The sequence below is a fragment of the Fundulus heteroclitus genome, unplaced genomic scaffold (genome assembly GCF_011125445.2).
Source record: "Fundulus heteroclitus isolate FHET01 unplaced genomic scaffold, MU-UCD_Fhet_4.1 scaffold_695, whole genome shotgun sequence".
NCBI classification, from domain to species: Eukaryota; Metazoa; Chordata; class Actinopteri; order Cyprinodontiformes; family Fundulidae; genus Fundulus; species Fundulus heteroclitus.
Window position 1 is genome coordinate 1 of NW_023397138.1, and position 10297 is coordinate 10297.

General features: G+C 42.4%; 1 long non-coding RNA gene across 1 annotated transcript; it reads left to right on the plus strand.

Moving 5' to 3' along the window:
* The first annotated feature begins 38 nt into the window (after positions 1-38).
* LOC118561682 lies at positions 39-1107 on the plus strand. The gene is made up of 2 exons (XR_004930225.1): positions 39-138; positions 225-1107. It is a non-coding gene; the product is annotated as an uncharacterized LOC118561682 (long non-coding RNA).
* The last annotated feature ends 9190 nt before the right edge of the window (positions 1108-10297 follow it).

Sequence of the window (10297 nt, forward strand, 5' to 3'; positions counted from 1 at the left end):
TGAGTCCAAAGATGATGTCCACAGTTTCTTGCGTGAAGACCTCCCCCGCCAAGCAGCAGCAGCAGCAGCAGCAACAACAGCAGCAGCTCCCTCATCAGCCAGTACGCAACCTCCACCAATCTGGCTTCAGCCTGTCCGGTGAGTGCATCTCCTCATCGCTGGCGAATCCCGTCGGAGACGAGATGCATTCTTCTGACCGACATCGTGTTTATTTGTTTTTTAAGGCGCCCAGATTGACGACAACGTTCCCCGTCGTACCACTCAACGTATCGTGGCACCCCCTGGTGGGAAAGCAAACATCACCAGCCTTGGTTAAGCCGCTTTCCCTCGATTGAGCCGCGGGGAGGAACATGGGAGCAGGATCCACGGTTACCACAATCACTCCTGGCTCCCCTGCATCCCTTCTGTCCATTTTTACTCTCACCACCTCCACCATGTCACCTCATTCAAGGAAGAGAAAAAAACCATGTTGTTTCATGCCTCCTGCCACATTCCTGTATCGACGTAGGAGAAAGGGAATTTAGGATTTTTTTTTTATGCACATCCATTTGAATTTTGATGATTTCAGTTGTCTACATAGTTTTATAATGTCTGCTCTACACGTTAAAGCTGTTCCAAGAATAGATCAGAACGCTAGACAAAAGCTTAAGGCCAGGGGAGTCAGTTTTATGACATTTTAACAGCAACAAATGTTCAGTTTTGTGTTGTTCTTATTGCAGATGATTGAATGTTCTGATGACTGCGTAGCAGAAAGCGCTTTTGGCCAGAAAAAGCACCGGCCTGTCCACGTAAAAATACTCTCGACTCTTGATAAAAGACGGAAGCAAAAGAGTTTTAATGGCGTAGGTCAGAAAACAGCGACCCACGTCTATAGTATGACGTCTTTGTTTTGCCAAGAAATCACCAAACTAATTTGGTGCGTATAAAAGTATAAAGTTAACAGCAGTATGATCAAGTGATCAACATTCGTTTTTGAGCCTGGGTACAGCTGGAGCTGAGCAGCGTGGATCCTTACTTGGATCCGCTCGGATACATTTCCTTTTTTTTAGACCATGTTATGCTGCACTGTCGACGAGGCATGGGCTGGCATGAGTTATAGCCTTCGGGGGAAAATTTGACAGTATTTGTAAAAAGATTTAAAGCAAAAATGTGTAAACAAAACACTTAATTTATCTTGATGCTGTGACAAAAGCTGTAAAATGTTGATTATTACAATCAATAATATATGAACCATTTTCTGATGTATTTTTTTTCTTCTTTTTTGATATATCTACTTAAACAAAAATGTATTTTAAATCCCTGCTAAATTTAGCATTAGTTTTCTAAGCACACCTTCTAATTCTTACAATAGCCCTATTAATTCACGTTTATGTAATCAGAGACAACGCAAACCTACCGTGGCCTTGTATGTAGGCCTGCTGGTCGCAGGGAAATCTGCAGACCGAGGAAAAATTAAAAATTAAAAATCACACACAAAACTAATTAGATGCTAAAAATCTACCTTTTGTCATTCTGGTCTTCATAGATTAACAACCGGAAATTAGGCGCTTACTTTGTGGGGCTATCTGCTCCTGTAGCCCATCCTCAGTAGGCTGCCTCGCAGACACGCTACTCTGAGCCACCGTAGTTTTAAAATTGTGTTGGTTTAACGAGACTGCTTTAGTTTCCACACATTTACCCACAAACTGAAACGTTAGCAGATAGCGGATTAATTTTTCTTGTGAAGGAAATTGTCTTTTTTTTAAACCGGCTGACCGGCAGTGCGCAGCAACGGGTGGGGGAGGGGTTCTATTAGGCTTGGGATGCTAATCATTCTGCCACTTTCTCTGGCGTTTCATCAAAGGGACTTATATTGTTTGATGAAAGATCTGAGCCGGCGAGCGGCCCACGACTGCAGCTGACTCAAAAAAAAAGCTTGAATCATCAGCAGGACGTTGTCTTCTTTAACTTCCTCGCGGTTGTGTATTTTTTTTTTTTTTTTCCCCGTTTAAGCTTGCAGTATTCAGTGTTTGTTTTCTGTGCTGTATTCCTCCGTTTCGTTACAGTTGCACTTTCTTCTTCCTCCCTTTTTTTGATGGATGGTATATGTCGTGAAACGTTAACTTAGACTGAAAAGGAAAAGAAAAAGGGGCGTATCGGGGTCGAGCCGCTCACTCGGCGTCGCCCTGAAACTTTGGGTCGACGTGACACTTTGGTGGAGAAACGTGAACTTTTGCCCTCATTATGTCGTGTTTAGTTGTTTTTTTTCACCCTCATGTTTTTTTGTTTTTTTTTCCCGGAGGGTCGTCAGGCCAACAAGCCTCCAATCTCCAGACGTTTGTCGTTCAGGAAACAGACGGACCCTACGGGGGAAGTTTGATTGGAGGTTTCTGCCGGCCACCTCTCCCCGCCTGGTGCTTTCTGACCTTCTTGCTGTACAACGGCAGACGATGTCCACATCCGTGCAGCGGTCGGGTAGTTTCACCCAGTTTCTTTGATGTATTTGCACCTGCAACAATCCAAAAAGTAGTAAATGTGTACGTGAGATAGCAACTTTGTATCGGATATATTTGTACGTTTTACGGATACGTGTTGCCTGCCCTGTTCTGTAAGATATTGATAGCACACTGTATCTATGAAGGCTCTTTAAAGAAGTGAAAAGATGATTTTGTTCGTTTTTTTTTTTTTTTTTTTTTTTTTTTTTTTTTGGGAGACCTGATGAAAATCTTCTGTGCGTGTTTACATGAAGTCCCCTCACAGTGTGCTGATGATGTGTCCTCTGTTCTCGGTGTTAGTGCTGTGAAAGAAGTATTAAGATGCTGTATATTGTCCCTTTACCTTCCTATTTACATAAACACCAGATTCACTTAAGCTAATTACTGTATTCACGGCCACGCGCGTACAGCTCCTCGGCACAACGCTGGATTATTTCTCTTCATTGCCTTGTCAAATGTAGGTTGTTTTTGGGGTTTTTTTTGTATGCAAAGCTATATACTGTGAAGTGATTTACATTTGGGGAAGTTTCTTGGAAAATTGTTTAGAGTTGTAATGTTGAGCACTGTTGTTTGACCTCCTCCACTGACTGTGACGCTCTCGTTCATGTTTGCTTGTTTTATTTTACTTGGCTATAACCAGAGTTCGGAGGGAACCGTCGGTCCCGTCAGCATTTGACCTTCTCTGTGTCGGATTCAATGGATTAAAATAATAAAAGCAAACTTGGCTTTATGAGTTTTTTTTTTTTTTGGGTAACTAGTTCTTAAGAATTTAAAGAAATACACCTCTAGTTTACTAATGATGTAACAAGAAGTGACCATAATTATAGGAAACAAACGGGTGCAGATTTAAAGGAACATTACTCTTCAACAACAATTTATGCCCTCATGTTATTTGTATACTGCAGCCCTGGAAGGCAGTGGCTCTGCTGTCCCTTTAAAACATACAGCAGTGTTAAATACGTCAATGTTTTCAATTCAATTTTATTTATATTGCGCCAATTCATGAAACATGTCATGTCAAGGCACTTTCCAAAGTCAAATTCAATCAGATTATACAGATTGGTAAAAAAAAAAAAAAAAGTCCAATCTAAGGAAACCCAGCAGATTGCATCAAGTCTTGACAAGCAGCATTCACTCCTCCTAAAGGAGCGTAGAGCCACAGTGGACAGTCGTCTGCATTGTCCATGGCTTTGCAGCAATCCCTCATACTGAGCAAGCATGAAGCGACAGTGGGAAGAAAAACCACCCATTAGCGGGAAGGAAAAACCTCCAGCAGAACCGGGCTCAGTGTGAACGGTCATTTGCCTCGACCGACTGGGGGTTAGAGAAGAAAGAGCAGAGACACAACAAGAGAGACAAAAAAGCACAGAAGCACACATTGATCCAGGAATCCTTTCTACATTATGTGGTAATAGTGAATGATCTGTCTTCCCTGGATGATGTCACAGCTAACAGAACGTCACACCAGGTGTACCTACAATGAAGAAAAAAAATGACAGAGAACAAAAAGTTAAAAGCTGAAATGACGACAAACAATGCAAACTGGAGAACAGTAGGAGAACTCAGCAGAGTGAGAGAAATAGATCCTGATGTCCTCCAGTAGCCTAAGCCTGTAGCAGCATAACTATAGAGATAGCTCAGGGTAACATGAGCCACTCTAACTATAAGCTTTGTCAAAAAGGAACAGAAGGGAGTTTTCTCTTTAAATATATTAACATTTTTAGAATTCATATCAGATGTCTATAATAACTTAAGTAATCTACACAGACAGAGGATTCAAAGCAAACATGTCCACCCTGCATGTAAGACCTGATGACTACATGTTGTCTGGCACTATCCGCCTGTCTATGGCTTTTGGCTAAAAGTACACCACACTGGCAAAAGTATTCAGTCCCCCATCCAAATGTTCACAATCAGGTGCTCCAATCACTTCCATGGCCACAGGTGAATAAAATCAAGCACCTGTAGGCATTCAGACTGTTTCTACAAGCTTTTGTGAAAGAATGGCTCTCTCTCATGAGCTCAGAGAAGTGTTGCCTTTGACTACACGCAGCGGTTGCAATCTTTGTGCAGACCTCCATGCTTCTTGTGGCCTGCAGATTAGCTCAGGAACAGTGCGTAGTGAGCTTAGTGGAAGTTGTTTCCATGGCCAATCGACTGCTTCCAATCCATGCGTCACAAAGTGCAAAGCATCAGAGGCAGCGGTGTAAAGCACACCGGACTCTAGAGCGGTGGAGGCGCGCTCTCTGGAGGGATGAATCACGCTTCTCCGTCTGACAATCAGATGGATGAGTCTGGGTTTGGCGGTTGCCAGGAGAACGGTGCTTGTCTGACTGCATTGTGCCAAGTGTAGAGTTTGGTGGAGGGGGGATTATGGTGCAGGGCTGTTGTTCAGGATCTGGGCTTTGGTCCCTCGGTTCCAGTGAAAGGAACTCTGAACGCTTCAGCAGACTAAGAGATTTTAGACTTTAAATGCTCCCAACTTTGTGGGAACGGTTTGGAGATGGCCCCTTCCTCTTCCAACAGGACTTTGCACCAGCGCACAAAGCCAGGTCCACGAAGGCATTGATGAGAGAGTTTGGTGGAGACGGATTAATTAGAAATATATTTACTGGGAAAAACCTTTGACATGTTTAATGCTTATTGTGCAGATTCATGTTCCTTAAACGTTTTTACAATACAAGACTCAGTGTAAGTATTTACAGGGATTTCACTAGAGCATAACTAATGCATAACGGCAAAGTAGAAGGGATTTTAGACATGGATTTTTACCAGTTTTACAAATAAAAACACGCCTCTTTATTTTGATACCCTACAAAACATCCAGAGCAACTTGTTTTTTACCTTTTAGAAATCACTTAATTGATAAATGCAGTCCAATTTAAATGCGGCTGTTCTGCTGAGGCCTCAGGTCAGAGAACATCACAGAACAAAGAGCACCGTAAAGACAAAGGAACACCCCAGACAGGGTTTGGAGAGGTTTAAAAACAACGTAACCCATACGGGGAACCCAGCAGACGTATTAAAGGAGGCACAGTCGACAGTAAACCTCTTAACCAAATGCAGAATGCGACGTGTGACGTAAAAGACTGTCCTCAGAGTAAACGGGGTTATGGTAGCATCACGCTGTGAGGATTCTTTCCTTCTGCGGTTTAAATGGAAAGATAGATGGAGCTAAATACAGGGCAATCCAGTTTGAGGCTACTGTGGATTTGGGAACATGGATTCAATGGAATGGATGTGTTAGAATCAATGACCCAATCAAAGTCCAGAACAAAACCCAGCAGTAAGCCAGAAAACCCTGACGTTCACAGACTCTCTGAACTCTGCCTGAGCTTGAGTCATTATGCGCAGAAGAAATCCCAGTCCCCGTATGCATGTCTGGTAGCGACATACCCAAGAAGACCTGCGGTCGTGCAGAGGAGCGCGGTGGATGGATGCGAATGCACATCAGGCTTTTCAAACTTTTTATTGGGAACTGTTCCCACTTCACAAAGATGAATCACTCTGTGTTGGTCTATTACATCAAATCCCATCAAAACAGACTGAAGTCAGACGTCATAATGTGACTAAATGTGAAACGGTTTAATGGGTCTGAATGCTTTTGTAAGGTACTGTGGAACATTAGATATTCAGATATCGACTAATCTTGCTCCCCTGCTATTTCCAAATGCAGGCTGAGAAGTTTGACACGAATAAGTCGGCAGAGACTGACAGACGACGGCGGCGGTTTTCACACTCATCTGACGGCGACGGCACATTTACCGTTACATTACGGTTTTTGATCCGCCTGCCAGTCAAGCTTCACAGGAAAGGCTCCACATAGAAGCGCTGTCTCAGTAAGTATAGCTTTATGTTCAATGTCTCCAACGTTTAAAATGAAATCTATATTTATCTCAGACACAAGGGTGGCAGGGCAGACGCTGGACTGTTTTTAGGGTTCTTTAGTAGGACATGAGTAGTAGAATCATGAGTAATTATTTTAATTAATTTCACCCAAAGAATCCTAACACTTCTTCCATTTTACAATTAAAAAGTTCTCTTGGTGGAAATCCAAGCAGTCGGGACTGATTAATGGGAATCCCACCGGCCAAACGCAGTCTCCAGCGTCTACATGCGGAATCCTCTGACACATGGATATTAATCCTCACTTTGAAAGATGAATCACCGAAATGAGTCCAAAACTGCCCAATTAGGAGTGAACGGAGCAATAATCATAGCTTAAGTTAATCAATATGCCAACAGATCCATGCATCCGTACCTGCGTTGTCCTCTCGGGGGAGCTGGGGGCTATCTTGAGTAATCAATTAGGGGCAGGTGTATAGAGTGAAAGACACAGACACTCATAAATATGCATGCAAACCCTCACACCTGAGGGACATTTACATTTCTGTTTAGTCACTGTCGAGTTGCTCTCTCTGTGTCAACTATAGAGCTTTCTTGTTCTTCTTATTATGATTAGCGTTATAACTTAATGAATCCCAAAACCCAATCCAATGTTTTTGTTTTGTGCAATCCTAACTATTCAAGTTTCCGCACCTGACTAAAGACAAATTGTTGTTGAATTGCAGTCATGTGAAGAGGATGCTCATGGTTGTCTATTATGTTCCTTCATCTTTATGAAGGATTCTTCTTTGGATAATTATCTCTAGAGGCTGCAGAGTGGTACTCAGAATAGAGCCAGCCTGTTTGTTTAGCTTTTTTTTTTAAAAATTGCTGGTTCTTACTGCTGACCCAACAGATAGCAGCAGAAGATGATGATTATTTCAATTATCATCATGGCTGATTTCAAGCTGTCACTTTGCTGCACCTACACTGAAAATTTCCCCACAGAGGGACAGATAAAGGACTAACTGGACCACAAGTTACCACATTCTATTCTATTCTACTCTAGTATCTGGGGAAAAACATGCAAACTCCATGTTTGAGCTCAGCTAACCTGACGAAATCTACGTGGTGAGAGTCAGGTCACCATGCAGCAGCATCCCCCCCCCACCACCACCATCACCACCCACCCCTAATATATTTTTTTAAATTGCTAAAATCATGCACGCATATAACATCAAATATTGCTTGGAATCAATTCGAGTAACAGTAAACAAAGAATTATCATTATTAATTAGCACAGAAACAAAATCATATGTAATAATAGAAGAAAAGCAAGAGGGGGAAAAACAAACAAATTTGTTTGAAACCATATGATTACATGACATGTAGAATATCACAGTGTACAGATCAGTAACTGGTGAAAATGTATTTTAGGTGGATGAATTAATTTATTGGACCGTTTATACATCATTCTTAATTTTTGTGAGTTTCTGTCCACCACAGCCACAGGACACTAGGTGGAGCCGAGGAGGCGCAGAGTAGCGGAGTCTGAAAGCATCCGCTTTTCCTTTTCTTTATATATATATATATATATATATATATATATATATATATATATATATATATATATATATATATATATATATATATATATATATATATATATATATATATATATATATTTACAAAATATCCCTGCTTCGTGTTTGCTTGCATCCACAGGGAGGGGCGAACAGAAGGTAGAGAGCAGCAGCAAAGTTATCTGATTAGATTAAGCGACGCCCCAATTGGCTGTTGGACAAATGTCCAATTAAGACTCACATGATGAGCGCGTCCTGATGATGGAAGCTGGCCATGAGGACTCCCTGTTATATTAACAGATTTAACTCACTGATGACAGCTTCAAAACGAGAGAGAGAGAGACAGACAGAGAGAGAGAGAGCGAGAGAGACAGAGAGAGAGAGAGACAGACACAGAGAGAGAGAGAGAGAGAGAGAGAGAGAGAGAGAGAGAGAGAGAGAGAGACAGGCAGACAGACACAGAGAGAGAGAGAGAGAGAGAGAGAGAGAGAGAGAGAGAGAGAGAGAGAGAGAGAGAGAGAGAGAGATGAAGAAGAAAAAAAGTGAAAACACCAGGAGATTTTTTTTTTTTTAACCAGGCTAAAACCTCTTGGGAGAAGTGTGCAAACATGAGTCACCGGCAGCACTTGCGATGCTTTCAATCCAGTGAAGCGCAGAGGCTAGCTATTAAAAGACCACGCTCCCTGCCGTAATTGATCTGCCACGACGCGCAGAGTATTCCACCTTTATTAGACTGTAAGTAGTACAAAAACATCCCCGTTAGACGGCCGCTGTGTAATTCCACTAAACTGGCCGAAAACCTGGCAAATAATGTAATGTACTGGTGTGCCTCCAATACATTACAAATAAAACTGCGGGAGGACGATGTGACGCGCGGATCCGGCAGGCGCGGACGAAACACAATGCGCGCTGCCCCTCCAAAGATATAATTACGGTAGATGTTTATGCTGAAGGCTGAGTTCACAACCTCCCCACTTTCCATAAGGAGCCATAATAAAGCGAGGGGGGTGAATTAGGGTCACCTGTGGCAGCTGTAATTTATTGCCCCTCCAGCCCAGTTGCTCCCCTCCTAATGGCATCTGCGCGGAGATGGGGGGTAATTTACAGGTTGGCGGCTATGCCAGTCAATGACAACGGGGACACTCGCAGGCACTCTCGCTGTTGTGTCGCTTCCTTCCCCCTGAGGGGAAAACTGTCAACTCCACTTGTGCGAATGAACTTAACATGGATAAAGAGAAAGAAAGAGAGAGAGAGAGGTGGGAGGCTGGCTTAACGATGCCGACTGCATCTCTTTCCGCCTACACTCGGAAGAAGGGAGCGCATCTTGCAGGGAGCAGGGAATAGCCGGGAGGAAATAAATCGATACAGCTGGCAGCGGTTGTCCTCCTGGCCTTTTTTTCCGCGTAAACAGAGGCACTTTGCAGTCCTGGACTCGCACTTTAAAGCTGCCAGTTTCTCACCTTTAGATTTTGCTAAACACATGGATGCCTGGTGGTGAGGGCCACGCCACGCGGCAGGGAAACCCACTGTGGAGGGTTTGCGACACGGGCGCACTGTGGCTCACTGCCCGGGGCGCCACGTGGTTTCCATGTGGGGGGTGCCGACACGAATTCTGGGCCCCATGACAATAAATGAATAAATAAATTAAAATCTAAATCGTCCTGAAAGCTCATAGACGTGTATAGAAGTTTATTTTCTTGGAATTGTCCTAACCTTCCCCCCTATGTGGCGCCCCTGTTTAAAATACATACATTTTTTTAAAACACTCAGAAAAGAGGAAGCCATTACTCCCAACAACAACATGGAGATCCTTATTACAGCTTAGCCCTACACATGCAGTCACGGACGACGGCCTTCACTGTGAAGATTCAAAAATCGAATTCAAGAGTCCGGCCATGATTACCGTCGCTATGCTTGGAAGAAACAGGATGAAGCTTACAAGCCTGAAAACATCACTCCAGTTTTGAAGCACAGCTGGGAGCGTCACATGGTTTGTTGGTTGCTTTGTTTATGAATTTAAAGGACGTAACAATTCACTTTGAAAAAATCTCTCTCATTACTTTGGCATTTAGAAATGATACGAATAAATGTGATAATCCTAAGTGAGCTAAAGCAGGAAAAGTCAGATTTAATGTCACTGAGAATATATATATATATATATATATATATATATATATATATATATATATATATATATATATATATATATATATATATATATATATATATAAAACTAATAAATTATTAGGAAAAAAAAATGCTCAGAAAGTATCATGACCCTGCATGCAACTCAATGTTCAAAGGTTAAAGAGCTCCAGCAGTAACCTTCTGAGCCCATCGGGTAAGAAATATCGGTAACACTTTATTTGAAGGGGTGTACATAAGACTGACATTCCACTGTCATAAACATGACAT